The sequence below is a fragment of the Chiloscyllium plagiosum genome, chromosome 9 (genome assembly GCF_004010195.1).
Source record: "Chiloscyllium plagiosum isolate BGI_BamShark_2017 chromosome 9, ASM401019v2, whole genome shotgun sequence".
Taxonomy (NCBI): Eukaryota; Metazoa; Chordata; class Chondrichthyes; order Orectolobiformes; family Hemiscylliidae; genus Chiloscyllium; species Chiloscyllium plagiosum.
Window position 1 is genome coordinate 36,360,180 of NC_057718.1, and position 22,736 is coordinate 36,382,915.

General features: G+C 40.9%; 1 long non-coding RNA gene across 1 annotated transcript; it reads right to left on the minus strand.

Annotated features, from left to right (window-relative positions):
* Positions 1–2,983: 2,983 nt before the first annotated feature.
* LOC122553216 lies at positions 2,984–14,519 on the minus strand. The gene is made up of 3 exons (XR_006312635.1): positions 14,252–14,519; positions 13,714–13,779; positions 2,984–3,978 (listed from the first exon to the last, which is right to left on the minus strand). It is a non-coding gene; the product is annotated as an uncharacterized LOC122553216 (long non-coding RNA).
* Between the last annotated feature and the right edge of the window lie 8,217 nt (positions 14,520–22,736).

Genomic DNA, 22,736 nt, shown 5'->3' on the forward strand with positions numbered 1-22,736 from the left:
GCTTCAGAAACACACAACCAAGAGGTAGTTTAATAACTGGAAGTATCTAGTGAAGAGCTAGCCAGGGAAAAAGAGGTTTTTAAATCCAAATTGGACCAAGCCAATTCTGAATGCTCAGAACATTCTGAAGAAGGAACCCTGGACCTGAAATGTTAATGTTGCTTTCTCTCTATAGATGCTGCCAGATTTGCTGAGTTTTTCCAGTAATTTTTGTTCTTGTTGCTGACTTCCAGCATCTGCAGTTCTTTGCTTTTGTCTTGAACACTCTTGGTTATTTGAATAAATGTTAGCTAAAGTGGGTCTCAATAACAAACCATTGAAGCTTTCAAGGATTCTTTCAGTATTAATAATAATTAAAATTTATTACTAAATGTTAGCTGTCACACATGATGAGGATGAAATACCTAAAATAAACTTCTCTACTACAAACCTAGCTATTAGTCGTCACTCGGTATCAAGCTTTGTAGACTGAAAAGGAACAATTTCTAATGGAAATCACAAGGTTATAGCAGCTACTGATAAAAGCAACAAAAAAAACGATTTCTACATCTTGCACTCCAACAGCAGTGACCAGTTGGTAGAGGTTTAACTGAAGAATAAGGTAATGCTATGTGAAAACTGCTTCAAAAATAAGAAATGTTGTTATTTGGATCAGAAGACTCTGATTAGAGAAAAACAAGTACTTGCAATTGATAACAACAAGATTACAGAAAATCTCGATGAGATCTGTGGAGATACAGCCAACACTGTTAAGAATTTGACAGACACACTGAAGAGATTGAGAACAAGAAATGCTGGAGATCACAACGGGTCAGACACCATCCATGGAGAGAGAGCAAGCTAACATTTAGAATCTAGATGATTCTTCATCAGAGCTGAAGTAAAGTGTGGAGGGGACAGCATTTATGCTAATAGTTTGGGGGTGTAGGGGGTAGTGGGTAGCGGGTGCTGGTGGAGAAAAGATGTTGATAGTTCAGTTTAAGTGATCAGAATGTGAGAATGGTAGAACAATGGTGGGTCTCCTGCCAGACTTCAAAGGACAGTAAGTGGAATGGGTGGAGGGGAGGACATGATAAAAGAAAAGGAAGAAATGTTCACAACGTAAAGGTGTTGAACTCAATAATAACTCCAGAAGGCTGTAAAATAACCAGTTTGAAAATGAGATGTTCCTCCAGTTTGCACTGTGTTTCATTTGAACACTGCACATGCAGATGACAGGCAAATGGGCATGTGAGCAGGACATTGGGTTAAAATGATCGGCAACGGGAAGGTTGGGGTCCTGCTTGCGCACGGACTGGAGGTATTCTGTAAAGCGGTCACTCAGTCTGCATTTGATTCCTCCACTATAGAGTAGGCCACATTGGATGTAGCGAATACAATACACAAGATTGGAGGTAGTCCAGGTGAAATACTGCTTCACCTGGAAACACTGTTTAGGCCCTTGGATGGTGAGCAGGGAGGAGGTGAAGGGCAGCTTTTGCACCTTCTGTGGTTGCATGGAAAGATGCCATGGAGAGGTGTTGGTGATTGTGAAATGGACTAGGGTGTCCCAGAGGGAACGATCCCTGTGAAATGCAGACTGGGGGAGTGAGGCGTAGATGTGCTTGGTGGGGGCGTTCTGCTGGAGTTGTTTGAAATGGTAGAGAAAACCATTTGAAATGGTTCAAATCCTTTGAACATGGATGCAGATGGGATGAAAGTGAGGACAACGGGGACCTAATCATGGTGTTGAGAGTGATGGGAAGGGGCAAGGGCGGAAGCACGGGTGATAGGTTGGATACGGTTAAGGGTCTGCCAACCACAGTGAGTGGGAAACCACGGTTATGGAAGAAGCAAGTCATGTCAGCAACAGTGTTTTAGAAGGTGGCATCATGTGAAGGATGCAATAGATAAAGGAACTGGGAGAATAGGATGGAGTTCTTGCAGGACATGGGGTGTGATTAGCTGTAGTGAAGGTAGCTATGGGGGTTAGTGGCTTTGTAGTAGATGGTAATGGACAGTTTATTCCCTGAAATGGAGACAGAGAGGTCAAGGAAACTGAAGAGGTTATAACTTGAGAAAAACATTCTGCTACAATTAACAAATGATGATCTGATGTCTGATCTCTTTACTTAAACTGGAAGAGGATTATTCTAAAAAAAAGCCTTCATTAGTGAAAGAAATCAAATTCACAACAATGTGACCTTTTTGTAATTATAGTTCTTTCAACTTACTTTGCTGTACTTGTCCCTCACAATGTGTTCACTCTGGATTGGAGAGACCAGATGCAGATTGGGAGACACTTTGTGAACATTTACTCTCATTATGCAAGCCTGACCACAACTTCCAGTTGCCATTTTAATATACCATGCACACACTTCTGACTGAGCTCTGATGCAATGTTCTAGTGAAGTGCATTACAAGCTGGGGAATGACACCTTACTTTTCATTTTGGCACAATACAGCTTTCTGAACTCAATAATAAGTTCAGTATATTCAGATCACGACATATGGCCTCCATTTTGTTTCCTCTACCTTCAACACCCCCATGTCAGGTTTTCCTGGTTCTGCTTTCAGTCATTAATACCTACCAATAACATTGATTGTGATGATCCATTTAGACAGTGAACCGATTCCTCACTTTGACCCATTCATCCACTGCTCAGAACAAAATTTTAATTTAAAAAGAGAAATTATATTTCTATTGGTGTAGAGTCAGGCTGTATGTAGCTCAGTACTAGAAATAGTGAGTCAAATTCCTTAAGTAACAAGTAAAGAATTAGTTTATTGTTAAAAAAAAGACTTACTCAGCCAAAGACAGAAAGAATACATATATGTTTTAGAGTGTTTAAATATACATACAACTAACATTTTTGAAAAATAATACAACTAAAAAATATAAAACTCTACAAAGAATTATCTTAAATGTATGAGAGCAAAATACTGTGGATGCTGGAATTCTAAAATTAAAACAGAAAATGTGGAGAAATTCACAAAGTCTGGTCAGCATCTGTGAAGAGAGAAGCAGCATTAATGTTTCAAGTTCAGTATTGTCTTCTTGAGAAATCTCATTCTGGACTCAAAGCATTGACTTTGACTCACTTTCTACCATTTTTATCTTGAAAGTATTTTGACCAGGGGAAGTTAAATTTTGTTAAATTAAAAAAAAACAATTATTCATAGCTTGAGCCAAACATTGATCTGCATTCAAAATCTCACAAGCTGTTGGTACATGGGTGTCTTCCTGGATCATTTATGGCTAGTTGAAGTCATTTTTCTGCAGACAGTGGTGTAGAGTTTGAATTTTCTTTCAGGAACCCTCCTTTTGTAGTAATGGGCTGTATCAGTTAGTTTTCAATTCACAGTATCTGATGAGATAGGTTTCAGACATTAGATTCCAGGGACTGTGCCACAGTCAGTCAGTCAGCTGTTCAGGGCAGTCAGAGTAAGGATCACCTCCTCATAACAGGTGAGGAGCTGAAGGCAGCCATTGTTTTTTTTATCAGCCTATTGTAGCATCCCCTCGTAGAGTGAGCTGTTAAGGGAGATGAAAGAGAGATGAAAGTGGATGACACAGCTGTGCCAATGGGGAGACGTCCTGAGCAAATGAGAAGGCAGTGCAGAGGGCATGCAAAGTTTGTGGTGTTGAGGGAGTGGGGTTGGAGTTGGTGAAAGCACTTGGGGATGATGTTGCAAGCAATGTTAAGAGTGATAGACCATGAACTTTGGAGGGTCAGGCATCAGAGCGGAGAAAGTCATTGGCATTCTTCCTACATTACTATGCATTCCTCCTGTCAGCTGCAACTAGATGGCAAACCTGGAGCAGGCTGACATGGGCTGGCCTCCTCTGCCAGTCCTGTGGGACGAGGGTGTAGTGCTTTGAATGTCGGTTTGCTTGCTGAACTGAAGGATTCATTTTCAGACGTTTCATCATAATACTAGGTAACATCTTCAGTGAGCCTCCGAATGAAGGAACAGTAGGTCAGAGCTCAGAAGATGCTGAAAAAAATAAGTGCAAAATACCATTGTGTTATGGAGGGGGATACAGTTAATCTAAAATGGTAATTTAAATCTCTGACACAAGTCTTAGCAAGGCAAGGAAGTATTTTGGATTGCATACTGATGTGAAAAGGATACCAATCCAAAAGGGCTAAATTGAAGAAGCTCATTTCACTGTGGGAGGCAATGCAGAAGCAACTTCCAGTTCAGGAGAGAATAAAAGTTCAGAGAATAAAAGTCAACAGTAGACAATTCATTTGGTCCAGGATTTGCAATGGAATTTTGGCTTAGGAAGCAGAGAAAAACTGAAATTTCACTGTAAGATCTGTGAAATTGCAGAGTATAAACTAGGCAACTTGAAGGAGCTGCAACCGAACAGCAAAAGATACCTGTGATTCAACACCCATGGTTAGCAAAGCAATGATTAACCCAAAGAACAGTTTGGATTGTGTCCAGCAGCAAGATTACATATCCTGCAATTCTGAGTCTTAATGCCAGAAATACCATTCACTGCGGAGTGAGCAGTCAGTAACCGGGAACAGAGTCGGTCACTGATTGATATGCTGGCCACTGGTCATCCACATCACCAAATATGGGTTGATCCAGGAAAGGGGTTGTGGGACAGATTGTTGAATGAATCAGTAAAAGACAAAGACATGCGTGGAGACAAAATGGAGGTATAAAAGCTCCTGGAAAGTGAGAATGAGCGGAGTCAGTAGAGACCATTTCTGATTTTGAAATCCCATTAATTCCCATTTTAGAATCCCATTTATTGCAAGGTGTACTGGTAAGACCAGTGACCCCAGAATTTAATGCCCTCTTCATTAGCGGGTTGGGTGGTGGGGTATTTAATTGGGTTGCAGACTTTAATGTTCAATGTCTCTCTGCGCCTACCCTGCTTACATCAGTGGCTGGAAGGCCAATGGTCTACCTCTCCAATTTTCTGTCAATTGCAGCCATTAAGTTGGCAATTAATGCCCATTTAAAGGCCTCAGTCCAGTGCTGGTGGTATTTGATGGGGAGGTGATAGGTAAGTGATTATGTTGTTGGACTAGTAATGTAGAACTCCAGTTAAATGTTTTGAGGGCCTGGGTTTGAACCCTGCCATGGAAGATGGGGACATTTGAATTCAACTTGAAAAACACTGAATAAAAAGCTAGTCTTACAACCACTATCATTTGTTGTAAAAACCCATTTGTTTTCCTGATGCCCTTCAGGAGGGGTGATCTGCCATCCTAACCTGGTCAGTCTCCATGTGGCTCCAGACCTACAGCAATGTGGTTAACAATACAACAGACCTCTTGGCAACTAGGGAAGGGCCATGAATGCTGGCCCAGCCAGCAGCACCCACATTCCATGAACGAATACAAAAGATATGTGCCACAACTGGACCACAGTTCAGAGCCTGTGATCTCAGGACTGAACTCAACTGAATTCAGAGAGATCTGCAACTCCTTTTGTTAATAGGCCATAGTGGATTGTGGCTAAGGCTCTGGCAAAGGTCCCTGTGATAATTATAGAAAAAATCATATCTGAAAATTGTCCTCTGTCACCCTTGAAGCCTACTATTTGTGCTGGAGCAAGCACAGCTAAGGTGAATTAAAAGAATATGTCACACATCAAAACAAAATGTCCTCATAAAATTACTCGTATAATTGGCACGGCTGTTACTGGGGCTACATTGGATTAATTTGAAAAAATTCTTTGAAATTGGATTTTCATGTTGTGATAAAAATATCATGCATAACAAAAATTAGGATTTACATTTTGTAATGTAATAGCTTCCTCTGTTGGAGGCTATAGGGATAACAGTTATAAAATATAAATGGTTTGTATATATTATGCAAAGTGAAGGGAGGTAAGTTCTTAATAAGACTCTTGGGAAGGAGAGGTTGTGTCGAGTCAGGACTGGGGAAGGGTTGTGTCGGGTCAGGACTAGGGGAGAGGTTGTGTCGGGTCAGGAGAGGAGAGGGGTTGAGTGTTCTTAAGACTGGGTCAAGCTGGCAGTGTGGTCCCAAGATTCCTGGTTCTGGGAAAGTGGGTCAGGCACATAGACCCATATCTCTATATTTCAGGCAGGCTTGAAGGGGTTAGCTGGCAACTAAATGCATCTGAACACAGTTTGCCTCTGAGTTTCTGCCTCTCTCCACTGGACTCATGATTAGTGCCCTTTCGGTTGCCAGAAATTCTAAGTTGTAACTCTGGCCTCCCCCTAAAAAGATGTAATTTTCTCCCATTTTAGTGTGTAGGTCTTTTGACATTAAAAGAGAGTTTTGTAGTTACTTTGAAGATGAGTTTAAAATTAATTTAGGGGATGTATGCATTACTGCTGGAGTTAGCGTCTATGGTCCTTGAGAAGGTGGTGGTGATCTGCTTCTGGAACTATTATTGTCTGTTTGGTCTAGACAGACTGATGTTGTGGTGAGGGAGGGAGTTTCAGGATTTTGACCTAACGACAATGGAGGAAAAATGAAATATTGAGAAGTGGTTTGCCCATGTGTCTCCCGCTATTGCCCTTCCAGCTGGTAATGTTTGTGGGTCTGGAAAGTGTTGTCTAAGGGATCTTTGGGAAAGTTGGTGAGATGTAGGTCCGTATCAATTCCCCCCAGACTCCTCCCCACTGCCTCTTGCCCTGTGTTCAGTTCTTACAATCCCTGCTACTCCTGTAACTTTCCATCCTCCGCCCATTTATGCAGACAGCAGACCCCCAAACTCTGACAAATTCTGTGTATATTTGTCCCCGCAAGAACCCATCAGCCCTTCGCTGATCCAGGCCATTTCCACCCTGGCCTTTCTTGAATACCCTTGCCCAACTTACCTTTCCTCCTTTTACCAGTTTCCCTTCCATACCTTTTAGACACCAGCACCCCTTTGTCATGTGTTCAGAAGCTTGCCCTTCAGCGTAAGCTGCCTTCTATTTGCCACTAGTCTGTTAGACTTTAAGATGGCCAACAGAGGCAGCCTGACTTCCTCCTGTTGGATATCTCAGTCATACCTGGGGAAGTACAGTGCAGTAAATGGAAGCATCACACAAAAAGCCACATAACTATAAAGACAAAGGAGCAAGTACCTGCCCCAAAGTCAAGAAGGAGTGCCCATCATAAAATACATAAAGCTATTTGTAATGACAAATCTAAAATGTCAAGTTTCTCGATTAGCTGGGAAGATGAATGTAATTCCAGCGAGTTATACTTTGAATGAGATGTTGTTGTTTACTGATGATAAGCTTGTCATAATCTGCTGCTGAACATGTTGACCACTACCAGCTGATTGAGAGATCTTAACTGCAGATGTTTACTTCGAGGGTGGGAATCTGAAATTTGGTGTCACTCTTGCCAATCTTCTCACCACCTCCAGGAAAATCCCAGCAAATTACAGATATTCTCATTGGCATGATTCATAGGATGTGAGCATTTACTGATTTAATTCTTATTAATAAGTTTAAAAAATAATAGCTTAACCATCCAAGAAAAGCATTGATGCATCATGATTCTCTAATTCCTTGGATTTAGAGAAGTCATAATCGGACCCCTGGGCTGAATTGTCCAAACCCTTAGGTTTTTGTTTGCAGGACCCTTTTTCAGGTCTTGAACTCTTTTCTTTACAGCAGAAGGTACATTGTGTTCAGAAGGTGGGAGGTAGACAGCTTTGTCTGTTGCTAAGAAAGCCATCTGCCATCATGCCGTCAACAGTAAGAGGCAATAGCCGGAACAATGATTCATGGGAAATGCCCTCCTTTGGGCAGAGGCTGGTATTGCATCAGTCCCAGCCCTATCAACCTTTGGGAAATCCTCAGACTGCTGTGGGAATGCATCAGTCTCATCGTTTCCAGCTAGTAAACACTTCAGAACTTTGAAATCTTACACAGACCTAGTCTCTTGCTGTGTCACCTCCTCTGTAATGGTAGGTTTTAAAATACCATGGGACCCATATGTCACTGGAAAACCTGCCTTCTGTTGCAAATATTTAATACTGACAACTGAGAGGCATAGATAGAGTCGATAGCCAGAGACTATTTCCCAGGGCAGATATGGCTAACACGAGGGGTCATAGTTTTAAGCTGGTTGGAGGAAAGTATAGAAGGGATATCAGAGGCGGGTTCTTTACACAGAGAGTTGTGAGAGCATGGAATGTGTTGCCAGCAGCAGTTGTGGAAGCAAGGTCATTGGGGACATTTAAGAGACTACTGGACATGCATATGGTCACAGAAATTTGAGGGTGCATACATGAGGATCAGTGGTCGGCACAACATCATGGGCTGAAGGGCCTGTTCTGTGCTGTACTGTTCTATGTTTTATGTTCTATGTTCTATCTAACTAAATACTCTTCATTGCTTTACATTCGTGGACACTTGGGTTGCTGCAATTTGTCATGCAAGAAGATACCAAGTAGGCCATTTAGGACCACAATGAGGAAATAGTCTTTCTCTCATAAGGTGGTTACCTGTGGAACTCGTTACTATAGAAAACTGGGTCGTAATATCGTAGAGTCATAGAGATGTATAGCACAGGAACAAACCCTTTGACCCAACTCATCCATACCAATCAGATATGCTAAATTAATCCAGTCCCATTTGCCTGGATTTGGCCAATATCCCTCTAAACCATTTCTATTCAGGTACCCAAAAGATGCCTTTTAAATGTTGTAATTCTATCAGACTCCACCACTTCCTCTGGCAGTTCAGTCCATACATGCACCACCCTCTGTGTGAAAAAGTTGCCCATTAGGTCCCTTTTAAATCTTTCCCCTCTCACCTTAAACCTATGCCCTCTAGTTTTGGACTCCCCTACCCTGGGGAAAAGACCTTGACTATTCAACCTATCCATACCCCTCATGATTATAAACCTCTATAAGTTCACCCTTAAAACTCCAACACTCCAGGGAAAATAGCTCCAGCCTATTGAGCTTCTCCCTATAGCTCAAACCCTCCACCCTGGCAATGTGCTTTTAAATCTTTTCTGAACCCTTTCAAGATTAACAACATCGGATCTCCTGTTCCCTGGATGCTGCCTGACCTGCTGTGCTGTTCCAGCAATAAAGTTTCAACATCTGTCCTATAGCAAGGAGTATATTTAAGAAAAGGACCGCTAACTGTTTCGATATGAAGGTATCAAGGGATATGGAGAGAAAGCAGAAGTATGGCATTGGGATAATGGATCAGCCATGATCATAATGACTGGCGGAGCAGTCTCAAAGGCTGAATGGCCTATTCCTGCTCCTACTTTCTATGTACATGGCCTGAAGCTGGATCTTGTTGGCAAGCTTGTCGGACCCACATTCTTCCTTACATTTACTTATCCACCAACTCCCTCCACCCTCTCCACTTCCTACCTCCAAAGGCGTCTTCAGGGGTTTGGAAATTTCATCCACTGACTGCAGAATGCTGTGACATTGAATACCAATGCAGTTTAATTAAGTCATCGCAACTTTGACATTTATCTTCAAGAAATTAAAGAAAGGGCAGGGAAAGAACAACATGTGAACGTAATTAAAATTAAAACCTATTTAACAGGTACTGAAAGCTGAAAGCTGTTGAAATCAGAGACACAATTTTTGAACAATCCTTGCTCTGATAATGTCAGGCATCAAAGGTTTTTCACTACCATTAGGCACGTCTGGTTTAGGTAATTTTATGAAATCACAGTACCAGGGTGAGAGAAGGGAGCCGGGGAGGGGGAGGTTTGTAATATAACAATGCATCTCTGCAAATTATGCTGCCAATAATTTTAGACCATTAATTCAACATCTAAATTGTGGACTTGTCTGTCTCCTCATCAGCAGTACAGCTTCATAAAATGACCTAATTCTCTGCTGCCTTTATAATCTTGATTACATTCATTCCTTGTGAAATGAGTTTGCTTAATCTGCAGTTAAATTTGTTCATCTCTAAATAATGTTCTAAACTCCCTCAAGGTTCAGTGGTTAAACGTGCCTAACATCCACATAGAATGCCATAGTGTCACTTTAACAAGTGCTGTTTAAATGGAAAATACAATTAAAAACCTTTCCAAACTCCAAAACATCAAAGTCTAGAACTTTTATTGTGCCCAGCATGTGCTGCCCTGAAGGCATGGCAAATCCCTTCACAATTGGTGTACCAGGTTACTTTTGTTCTGCTACACCAGAGATGATTAAACCTCTCGCCTAACAACACTCTTTCCTGGTGATCTCTTTCATTCTGTCTTTCATTGGGATGGTCAGGAGCTCCACCCATAACAATCACCACAAACAAGGCCCTGTGGAACTGATGGGGAAGACTAGGATATGTTCTATTTTGTTTGGAATTTAAATTTCCAGTTCTTCTGCTGTTTATCATTAACATATTCAATCCCTTCATCCTGCTCTGCCATTGAATAAACATTGTCGTTCATCTGATTACTCCACTTTCCTGCCTGACCTGGCTAACCTTTGACCCCATTGCTTGACCAGAATCTGGATATACTTTAGCATAGAATCAGGAGAGCCATAGATTTTTAAAATCCAATTCCAATGCATCTATTTCATACATTAGGAATCCTCCTAATTATTGCTCAAAGTGAGACAACCACTTTAACGCCAGATAGAATTGTACTATTTGCAATGTCATGCTGGAGTCTCCTGTCCACTGTTGATTTGGTTGCACTTCCTTTACCTTATTTCACACAAGGCCCTATAAATTTAAATTTATTTGGCATGATTTTTAATATTGGCAGCAACAATCATGGGCGTTAAATATTGCAAATAGTAAATACTCATGATGTTTTCAATAAGCAGAACCTTTCATCTAATTGACAAGGATTGCATTTGATCTCAGAACCTAGAGGTATGTTGGTATTTAAATCCACTCATCATGCAGTTCCATTAACAAAACAACCAGAGAATGATTGCACTTTAAGAATTCTGAGCATTAATCCTAACCACTGTGGTAGTTCTTTTCTTTATGATCTCATCTGTCAATATATTAATATTAAATGATACCTCAGATTTAAAAATATTTCACTCATGATCATGCATTATGTAAAAAGAATCAGAGACTGTGTTTCAATTATTCATGAAACATGAAATTCAGTTTTCCAGAAGCAAGAGGAAAGATAGGCACGTATTAAGTGCTAGATACACATCATATGGCTTTTGATATTATTATCAAAGATTACAAAATAGCATGCTCTGTATATTTTATCCTATAATATAAAGTATCATATTCCAGAATATTTACAAAAGAGTGCTTTCAAATCAAATTGTACTCCTGTGGAAAGATATCAATTCTCTCTGAGGTGGCATGGATTAATACTTTAATCAAAATACAAGACCATCTGCCAAGTGTTCTGAATGTTACAACACTGTGTAGTTGGGAAAGCTACTTTGAAACATTGTGTTTACTTCAGATGCAATCATTACATCGTCAAGACATTGTAAAGGACTTCACAGCGAATGAATTAGTCCTGAAGTTGGGGATTTCTACTGCCTTCCAAAAATACACAAAGCCAACACACCTGATCATCTCATTGTGTCAGGCAACAGAACCCTGTGTGAGAACCTCTCTGGCTATGTCAAGGGCATCTTGAAACCCATTGTATAGGGCTCCCCAGCTTCTCTCGCGACACTACAGATTTCTTACAGAAACTCAGCACCCATGGACAAGTTGAAATGGGAACATTCCTCGTCACAATGGACATTTTGGCACTCTTTACCAGTGCTCCCACAATGAAGGCATGACTGTGACAGCTTCAGTACTCAATACCAGGCACCATCCTGCAATTCATCTGCTTCATCCTCGACCACAACGTTTTCACCTTTGACAACCAGTTCTTCATCCAGATGCACAGAACAGCCATGGGGACCAAATATGCACCACAATATGCCAACGTGTTCAAGCACAAGTTTGAACAAGACTTCTTTGCTACACGAGACCTCCAACAAGTACTATACACTAAATATATTGACAGCATTTTGTTCCTCTGGACCATGGCAAGGAATCACTAAAACAACTGCACAGTGATAACAACGGGTTTCATCCCAACATCAGACTTACCATGGACTACTCTTTAGTGTCTGTCTCATCCTTGGACACACATCTCAGTCAAGGATGGGCAACTCAGTACCTCACTCTACCGCAAACCCAAGGATAACCTCACGATGCTGCAATTTTCTAGCTTCCACCCTAAACCTGTTAAAACAGCCATCCCCTATGGACAAGCCCTACACAGGATCTGTTCAGATGAGGAGGAAAGTGATGGACACCAGAAGGTGCTGAAGGATGCCCTCATAAGAACAGGACATGATGTTCAACTCATCGATCACCAGTTCTGACGTGCCACAGTGAGAAACCAGAATGACCTCCTCAGGAGACAGACACAGAATGCAATCAATAGGGTACCCTTCGTTGTCCATTATTTCCCAGAGTGGAGAAACTACGCCATGTTCTTCGCATTGTTGATGAGGATTAGCACCTCACCAAGACCTTCCCTGCGTCTCCACTTCTCGACTTTAAGCAATTGCCAAATCTTAAACAGACCATTGTTCGCAGCAAACTACCCAGCCTTCAGGACAACATTAACCACAACACCATACAACACTGTCATGACAACCACTGCAAGACGTGTCAGTGTGTCGACATGGATACCACCATTACACATGAGGACACCACCCCCTGTGTATGCGGCAGGTATTCATGTGACTTGGCCAATGTTGTTTATCTCATATGTTGCAGGCAAGGATACCCCGAGGCATAGTACATTGGTGAGATGATGCAGACTCTGTGACAAAAGATGAATAGACACCATGCACAATCACCAGACAAGATGTTCCTCCCAGTGGGGGTACACTTCAGTGGTCAGGGACATTTGGCCTCAGATCTTCAGGTGACCATCTCCTAACCGGACTTCAGGATATGAAACAATGCAGAGTTGTCGAGCGGAGGCTAATAGCCAAGTTTGATACCCATGAAGATGGCCTCAACTGGGACCTTGGGTTCATGTCACACTACACGTGACCCCACTACACTATACACTCTCTCACACACACACTCACAAGTACAGATACACTCACACAGCCCTCTCTCATACACAGGCTGTCTCTTAGACACATACATATATACATCCCTCACACTCACACCCATACACATACCCTCTCACAGGCCTAAACCCCATCATACTGATGCACACACTCTACCAAACACATACACACACATGCACACAGGTAAGTCTATGGGGTGAATTTGCATCTGCAGAATTGTATTTGCAGATACATTCTATTTTTGCTCAAAAACACAACCTGCAGGCAGTCAGTGCAGGCAGTCAATCCAAATAATATTTTATAAATTCCTACTTTGGAAATAGAGCCGGCCTGACTCAAGATTGGAATACAGACAGACTCTAACCTCACACATTTAATGCATTGTCTGAGTTGAGATGTCACCTTTTTTTATAAAACCTTATGTTATCTTGAGAATGTTAAAAGAAGTTCTGGGATTTACATATTAATGAACCGAAACATGCAAACCATCCAATAGATGATAGACTTAACAGCAATTTGGGTTTGTTCAATATATCATTTGAGTTGCATGATGCTGTGATCTTTTGTTTTAAATTCTGTGTCTTATGATCCTGCCCCACTAGTTACATGATGAAGAGCAGCACCTTTCCAAATAAACCTGTTGGACCATAACCTGGTGTTGTATGATTTTTAACTTCACCCTGAAGTACTGTATGGTCATTGCAAAGAAAAAAGATTTAGTGCAATTAATGTTCAGCTCACCTCTAAACGTAGGTTCTCAACCTCTTGCAATGCATGATCTTTTCCTCAACAAGGAGAGAGGAGAATCTGAAATTGCCAAAGCATAAACAGTGATACTTAATTCTGTGTGGGACATACTGTGGGTGTTAGCATAGGAAAATAATTCACACAGAGATCACAGCAGAAATGATATGGCCAGGGAACAGCATTCAATTATGTGTAAGTACCACGAATAACACAGGCTTCATAATCAGCAGTTATGGGAAGCAATAGAACAAGGCTAAACAAAGGTCAAGTAAATGTACATGCCATGCATACTCAAGACTAAAATTACAAAATAATGTTGGGATCTTCTACATAAGCAGAGAGGGAGTCATTAAAAGTATTGTAGGACTGCAGTGGTGCCATTAGCAATACAATACAATACAATACAACACAGCAACAGGCCCTTCTGCCCACCAAACCTGCGCCTATTTGGATCTGTGTTTAAATCCACTCATCATGCAGTTCCATTAACAAAACAACCGGATTTTGATTGCACTTTAAAATTAATTCTCACCGCTGTAGTAGCTCTTTATGATCTCATCTGTAAATATATTAAGTGATACCTCAGGTTTAAAAATATTTCACTCATGAACATGCATTATGTAAATAGAATCAGAGACTTATTTAGACCCATATGCCGACCCATATTTATTGCCTATATGCAGTTTCTATCCGTCTGTTCGCCTCCTGTTCATGTACCTATTAAGATACACCTTAAACATTGTGAACATGCCTGCTTCAACCACTTCCACTGGCAGGTACCCACAACCCTCTGTGTGAAAAGCTTTTCCCACACTTCTCCCCTAAACTTTCCCCCTCTCACCTTGAATCTGTGTTATCTTGCAGTTAACCTTTCCACCCTGGAAAAAGCTTCTAACTATCCACTTTATCTATGCCTCTTATAATTTGTAGACCTCTATCAGGTTACCACTCAGCCTCTATATTTCCAGTAAAAACAATCCAAGCTTATCTAACCTCTCCTCATAATGAAAACCCTCCTGACCAGGTAAAATCCTGATAAACTTTCTCTGTACCCTCTCCAAAGCATCCATGTCATTCTATTAGTGTGGCAACCAGAACTGCACAAATGTTCCAAATATGGCCTAACTAGAGTTTTATGCACCTGTAACATAATTTGCCAATGTTTATATTCCATGTCCTGGCCAATAAAGGCAAGTGTGCTGCATGCATTCTTGCCACCTTATCCATCTGTGTGCCATGTTCAGGGCTCTGTGCACCTACATATCAATGGAACAACACTGGTTAATGATCCCCATTTTGAAAAGCATCCTTCCATCACTACTGTGTTTTCTTTGACCAAGCAGTTTTGTATTCATCTAGCTGGCTCACTCCAGATCCCACGAGACTTTACCTTTTGTACCAGCCTGCCATGATGTACCTTATCAAATGGCTTACTAAAGTCCATATAGATAACATCCCTTGCCCTTCCCTCATCAATCATCCTTGACACCTCCTCAAAAAACTCAATCAGGTTGGTGAGACATTACCTTCCCCACACACACCAATGCTGCCTATCATTAACAAGTCCATTTGCTTCCAAATGTGAATAAATTTTGTCTCTTAGTATCTTCTCCAACAACATCCCCACCACTGACATCAGGCTCACTGACCTGCAATTACCTGGATTATTTGTTTGCCTTCTTAAACAAAGGAACGGCATTGGCCATTCTCCAGTCCTCTGGAACTTCACCTGTGATCAACGAGGTTGTAAAGGTATCTGTTAAGGCCCCAGTTAATTCCTCCCTGGCCTCCCATTGTCTACTGGGATGGACCCCATTTGGCCCTGGGGAAGTATCTACCTTAATACATTTCAAGACACCCAACACTTCATAATGTTGACCTGCCCAAGAGTATTCACACACCTTTCCCTAACCTCAATATCCCTCATGTCCCTCTCTTTGGTGATGTAAAGTACTCATTAAGGATCTCACCCATTTCATCTGGCTCCACACATAACCTCCCTATTTTATCCATGAGTATATGTATCTGAAAACTTACAGAATTATGGTCACTATTCCCAAAATGCTCCCCAGTGAAACATTGATCACCTGGCCGGGCTCATTTTCCAGTACCAGATGCGGTATGGCCCCTTCCCTTGTTGGACTATTCACATATTTTTTTCAAAAAGCTCTTCTGGAAACATCTAACAAATTGCTCCCCATCCAAATCCCCAACACTGAAGGAATCCTAGTTAATACGGGGACATTAATATCACCCACCACAACAACACTGTTATTTTCACATCTTTCCACTACCTGATGACATATCTTTTCCTCTATCTAGTGCTATCTCTCAGCAGCCATGTTTGTTTCAATGTTGTGATGTGGAATCTAGGTAGTAAAAGTGGATATTCCTTCCTTGGTGCAACTACAAAATCCCCATTAAACATAGCACCCTGCTAACAGCTCATGTACTAATTAGCATAGATGAAAATATTATTCTTTTATCCTTGCAACCAGAAGTAGCTGTGATCCTCTAAACTCCAGCACACTGTCATTTGACAGGTAATGCTCAAACCTGGAGCTTTCTCCTAATATTTCAATTGCATTGATCCTGGAAGTTGATCAAGGGTGAAAGTAAAAATGTTCCAATGTTCATGCTAAAGTGACATTACACACAATGCACCTGAACAAAAGCCCTGGCCCACAATGAGACTAATCTTCCACTCAAAAGGCCAATCAAGAGCTGTGAAGGAACTCATCACCAGGAGTTTGAGACTATAGGAAAACTACGGATAATCTGAATATAAAGATCTGAAAAAGGACACAAGACATTAACTCCAATTTCTCTCTACAGATGCTACCAGACCTGCTGAGAATTTCCAGCAATTTCTGTTTTTGTTTTGTTTGTGATTTCTATCATCTGTAGTCCTTTTGGTTTTCTGAATATAATGATGTCAGTCACGTTCGACAATCATTATTGGGCAAATGGACAACAGCAAAAAGAATAATCACAGGCTAGCACAGGTATGATGGGTAAAATATCTTCTTTCAGGCTGCATTAGTAATGATTTAACTGACCAACAGAATACCATGTACTTGGAACAAGATTTCCAAGAAAAAAATTTCTATTTCTATGAAAAGATAGATGCAAACCTTCAGAATAGGAATAATGCTTATAAATATAGGTGCTGGGTTCAGTATTACATTGCTAGTTTATTCATAAATTAGCTTTGGTACCATCAGCAGATACTTGTTTGAACTGTTGATATTTTTTATGAACCAGTTTAGAATGTGTTATGATACACCTCTGGAGCAGGTGTGACTTGAATCTGTGCCTTTTGAGAGCACCCCCCAATTAGATGTCACAATTAGATGCCACAATAGGGCTTAATATAGTAAAAGGATGAGCTTTGTTGACTGAATTCTCTTTCACTATCTCAATCCTTCATATGAAGTACATTCCTCCTCATTCTCTGCTCCATACGCAGAATACCCACACTACAGAATGGTAAAGTCCCAGGACTAGGTTAATTTGATGTCCTCAGACATATATTTTTCCTGAGAGAGTCATATTGAATGTAATCCCTCTAAATGAAGGAAGTTAAGAATCTGTTTCGAGGGAGGAGAGGATTTGTGGATGAGAAGGAATAAAATAATTACAGAAGCTGTTTTAGATTATCTCAACAGGTTTCCCAATAAACAGGGAGAGATTCACAGCTGGCTGGCTGTCAGAGTAGAAAATAGCAGGAGAGTCAAGATCAAGCAAATCCAACTTTGTCGGAGTGGGGTGGGGGAATTGAAAACTGAGAATCATTGGGAGACATGATTGGTCGGCTTTTCATAGGGTTTTAACTTGGTGCAGGGGGTGGGGATGCCGGAGGAGGGGGAAGGGAACTCACAGCTTCTTTGAAATATTTAATCGACCTGTGCATCTCGCAAGAGTGGATGGGTTGTGCACCTGCCTCACCATGTCCAATTTGTGAGCAGTTTGGAAATTGTCTCATGGTCACCTTTCCTGATTTGTGGGGTTTTTTTTAGTTTTAACTACCAACCACTCAAAAAGATTAAAATTCCCTCATGAGACTCACAGGCATAGATTCTATCAACCAAATTAATGTAGTGATGTTAAAATATTGTTTCCTCCAGTTCCCAATAGTTCATGGATAGAATCCTATTATACATAGCTGCCCTGCCCCATCTGTATCAGGAACATGAGTTAACAAAGCAATGACAGATCTCACTCCCAACAACCTGGAAATGTTGCTAGAGTTCCAATGGTGACCGCACAGTAAAGACCACATTCCTAATAGGAATCATGGAAGGCCATTGTTTTAATATGTACATTAATTAGAATTTTACAGTGAAGGAAACACTTGACTTCAAACCTTCCAATTCTGACATCCACTGACAGAAAGTATTTTTTTGCTCTGCTTATAAAGAGAATGCATTATTAAACCAGCCATTCAGTTCAATCAGTGTATGCAGAACTCGAGGCTGTTTCCTTTATCCTGCCTGGCTTATCCAACCTCCTTTGAAATGAATCTATACTTTTAAACTATTAATCTCAGCTATTCTCTATGGTTATAATAACCACTCTCTCAGAGACATTTCTTTCTGAATTCCCAATCTGATTTCAAGATGACTATATTGTTTTGATGGTCTTTAGTTTTATGTTAGACTCTCTATCTCTGTCTTCTCCATTAGCTCCTCCATGAGTTTAAAAATCTCTGATAGGTCACTGGTCAATCCACCCTTTCAAGAGCAAGACCCAACCTGTTCATCCTTTCCTTACAGGCGTAATCTTGAGTTTAATGGTACCTTGTAAATCTTTTTTTGGCACTTTGCCATGATATTCTTCATATGATACGATGACAACAATTTATTCAATGGTATTCAAATGTGATCTAACTTTGGTTCAATGCAGGAACGCAATTTCTCTATTTTTCAACCTATCCATCCAGAAACAAAATCAGTACTTAATTTGATTTTTTTATGGCCTTATTAACTTCTGCTGCTACTTCTCGTGATTTGTCTATTTGTTCTCCAGGCTCCCTTTGAAAGTACGTCCTTATTTTTCTTACCAAAATGTAATAGCTTATATTTATCTGTGTTGAAATGCACTCATCAATTATATGTCCATTTTGGATGTTGCTTATTTTTTTCTTGTACTTTGTTTTCATTCTTTTCAATATTGTCTATTCCTTCAAAACGGTGTCATTCACACATTTAGAAAAAGTGCATGTGATTTTAAATTCTGATTGTGTAATGTATACATTGTGAAAAAGGTGGTCCCAACTTTGATCTTTGTTGGACTCTATTTCCCACATTCTGCTACTTTGAATATCTTCCCATTTTGCATGTTAAAATAGGCACCCAAGAAGTTGAGTTTATTATTAAACAATAAGAACATAAGAAAAAGGAGCAAGGGGAAGCTTTTCCACTTCTTGAACCTGATGCAACATTATTAAGATCATAGCTGACCTGATTGTAGACTTAATTCTAATTATATGTCTAGCCCCAGAATAAATAACTCACTGGGAGATCAAAATCTGTCAAATACTGTCTGAATACGTCGAATGACCGTACCTCCACCAGTCAGTGGGGAAGAGAGTTTGAAAAACTAACACCCCTTTGAATGAAAAAAAACCTTAATCTCATTTTTAAAAGTGAGATGTCTTTGTTGAGGTGATAAACCCTAGTTCTAGAGTTCACAATGAGGGCAAATACTCTCTCAGCCAACCTTCAGCAGACTTCCATATGTTTCGAGGTAGCCAACTCTTCTTCTGTGAAACTTAAATATAGGCCCTAAATTCTCAATCTTTCCTCAAAACACAGCCTCTTCAACCCTGGAATCAATCTAACGAACCTTCTCTGAACTGTCTCCACTTCAAACATTTAAATTCAGCATTTTTCACAGGCTGCTTGTGACCAAAGCCAGAGGCCTGTAATCACAGTGGGTATCAATGAGGCCCTGTTCCAGAGGCCTGTAATCACTGTGGCTTTCAATGGGGCCCTGCTCCAGAGGCCTGTAATCACTGTGGGTTTCAGTGTAGCCCTGTCCTCCTACAGTTCTGTGAATTCCTATGGCCTCAGCTGTAATAGCCTCCCTGAGCTGCTGAGTCCTGGCTGCATGGTGATAATAGGAATGTGTGCCTAATTGTAAACACTCTGCAAGCCAAGTTGGAGACCCTGTGTTGGTGGATGGAGCAGGAGAGGCAAATTCCTTAAATGGTGTCTTCAGTCTGCTAATGTGAACTCTGGATTGCAGAGAACTGCAGAAGTGAACAAGCATGTTTAGGTTCTTGGAATGGCAGAATTCCTTGCATAGTCCTGAGCACCAATATAGTTTCACCAGGATTGATGGATTTTCACTCAGATGCTTTGTCCTTCTATCTCCGCAACAGGCTGCCCTGTTCTCCCATAGAGGGGGCTTCGTTGTCAGGACCAGTGAGATCAGGCGCACCTCCTCATCTGCACCCTTTCTTTCAGGCTATGAGCCTGCTTGTCCTGTGGGAAAAGAAGTGGAAATTTAATGACTTGGCAAATGCCAATAGACTCCCTTGACTACACACATCTCCAAGCCTGGCAGAGTTTTAAATTGCATTCTTTCAATCACTCAAGTCGACCTGGCACAAACATGGGCCTGAAGTTCCATAAGGATTTTGAGGTTCATTACATATTTACCCACATAGCCTAGGGCACACTATAGCAAATTTCTAGCCTGATGCCCACATGAAAGACAATCCCATGCCTCCATGAACTTTAACCAGGTGGATAGAATTGTCATTCATCATTTTCCAGCACTGAGTCCTGAATCTTGGGCTAATGTCCTATGAGATCTCAGTCCAAGTCACCATGGTCTGGAAAGAGAGTTCCTCATTGCAATCTGTCAATTGGGAAAATCCCATCGTTCCCAGATGGTCGAAAGGAGAACCTGTAGGAGGTGTGACAAAACCACAAGGCCAGTCTCTGTCTTGGTTCTAACATAAATAAGTGATGTGGAAGAGATTTGGACACAGTGGTAGCATGGTGAAGGGGCAGGATAGTGCTTGTCCCAAAACAATTAAGATTAACAAGGAGGTGGTGGAAGGGATGGGATAATGAGGTTTGAGGTAAACCCGAGGGGGTGATGAGTTACAGAGAATGAAGATTTCAGACTTTTAACAAAAACCAAGATAGACAAGAAAATTGAGATCTTGCCGTTGAGCCTTCCTGATTGGCTGGATTGTTCTTTTATTGCTTGTGCAGACTTCCTGACCGGTCACCTGATCGCCAATGCAAAGCCCCTTCCATCATGTAATTGTGCATGGTATTCTTGCCCACTGCTGCTCCTTTAAACTTTCCTGTGAAGCACATAGGAAACACCTGGTGATGCATAAGTGGAAGTAGTGTGCTCTTCCCATCTGCCATTGGGAACTCCATCCTTTAGATCAAATATATGCTAGATTCCCAAATGCAGTTGCCATTACATTCCTATAGATGCTGCTGCTGGGAACAAGTCTGGAAGCACTGTAGAACCACCAGCAGGATACTATTGGAATTGCAACTGTTTGTCAAGTTTACAATTAAATTACATATCAAATTTGAACAGAAAAAATTGTGAAGTATAATGGCGAAGTGGTTTAAGTAGACTTAGTGTAAATTTGATGTACTCTTCTTAAACCTAATGTTCTGTCAGTATTCTCCTCTCTGTATGAGCTCTCATTGATTTGAAGTGACCTAATCATTACTTGCCCATCTCATCTTCTCTGTTATGAACTGAGATTCACACATCCATACCCAGTCAAAATTATAGTGGTCCAAAAAGACAACAACTGATGTTACTGCAAGACTATATAAAATGCTTTAAAGTATTTGATCTATTGATTTAAGTTGTTACAGTCACCAAAATTACAGACTTTATTTTACAGGCTATAATTTCTCTGGGAACTATCACTGTTTAAAATATCTGCGGCTTCCACCTCATCCACATTTTTCTCTTCCAGATGGTTTCCATTAACAAACTACTTTGACTCAAATATTTATAACATTATCAACAATTGCCAATCTTTGTTTAAAATTTGTTTACAAAGAGAGGCATTTTTCTAGTTTGTGCTCCTCCATATGTTAGTTATAGAATGTAATTGTACTTAGTTTGTGGAAATGGCCCACATCTGTTTATATTTCTAATTGCCACAGACTGACAAGCAACAGAGCAGCACTTTCTTTCAGTGCAAAATTGAAGGGTGGCACTGCTGCCTCACAGCACCAGGGACCTGGGTTCGGTTCCAGCCTCGGGCGACTCTCTGTGTGGAGTTTGCACATTCTCCCCATGTCTGTGGGGGTTTCCTCCAAAGTGCTCTGGTTTCCTCCTACAATCCAAAGATGTGCAGGTTAGGTGAATTGGCCATGCTAAATTGCCCGTAGTGTTCGGGGATGTGTAGGTTAAGGTACATTAGTCAGTGGTAAATGTAGAGTAATAGGGTAGGGGAATGTGTCTGGATGGGTAGCTCTTTGGAGGGTCAGTGTGGACGTGTTGGGCTGAATGGCCTATTTCCACATTGTAGGGGTTCTATGAAACTAATTATACTGAATGATTGCATAAAATAAGTAGGCCAGCTCAATCTATTGGCTTGGGGTCTGTTACAAACAGATGCAGAGTGGTGAATTGGCTCCCTTATTTTTAACCTTGATTGGTTGTAACAATAACTTCATAATCTTTGCAGTGTGGCAACTCTCCCTCACTTTATTTAAAAGTAGTTAACCAGTAACAATTAAGGAACCAATTGCAAGATTTACAAAAATGAGAGGAATTTTACAATTTATTATCGCCAAGAAAAAAAAGCAAAGAAATAATGAATCCCCTACTATCAACAACTTGGTGTTTACCATTGACCAGAAATTAAATTGGACTAGCTACATAAATATAGTGGCTAACCCGGCGCCAGGCTAACCTCTGGTCAGGGGAGGCTCTGGCGTCAGTTGGCCGGTGAACATTTTCGGATTTGGCCTTCCGCGGTTATGTCAGAGCCCGGGTGTCTCTGGAGAAGGGTGTCC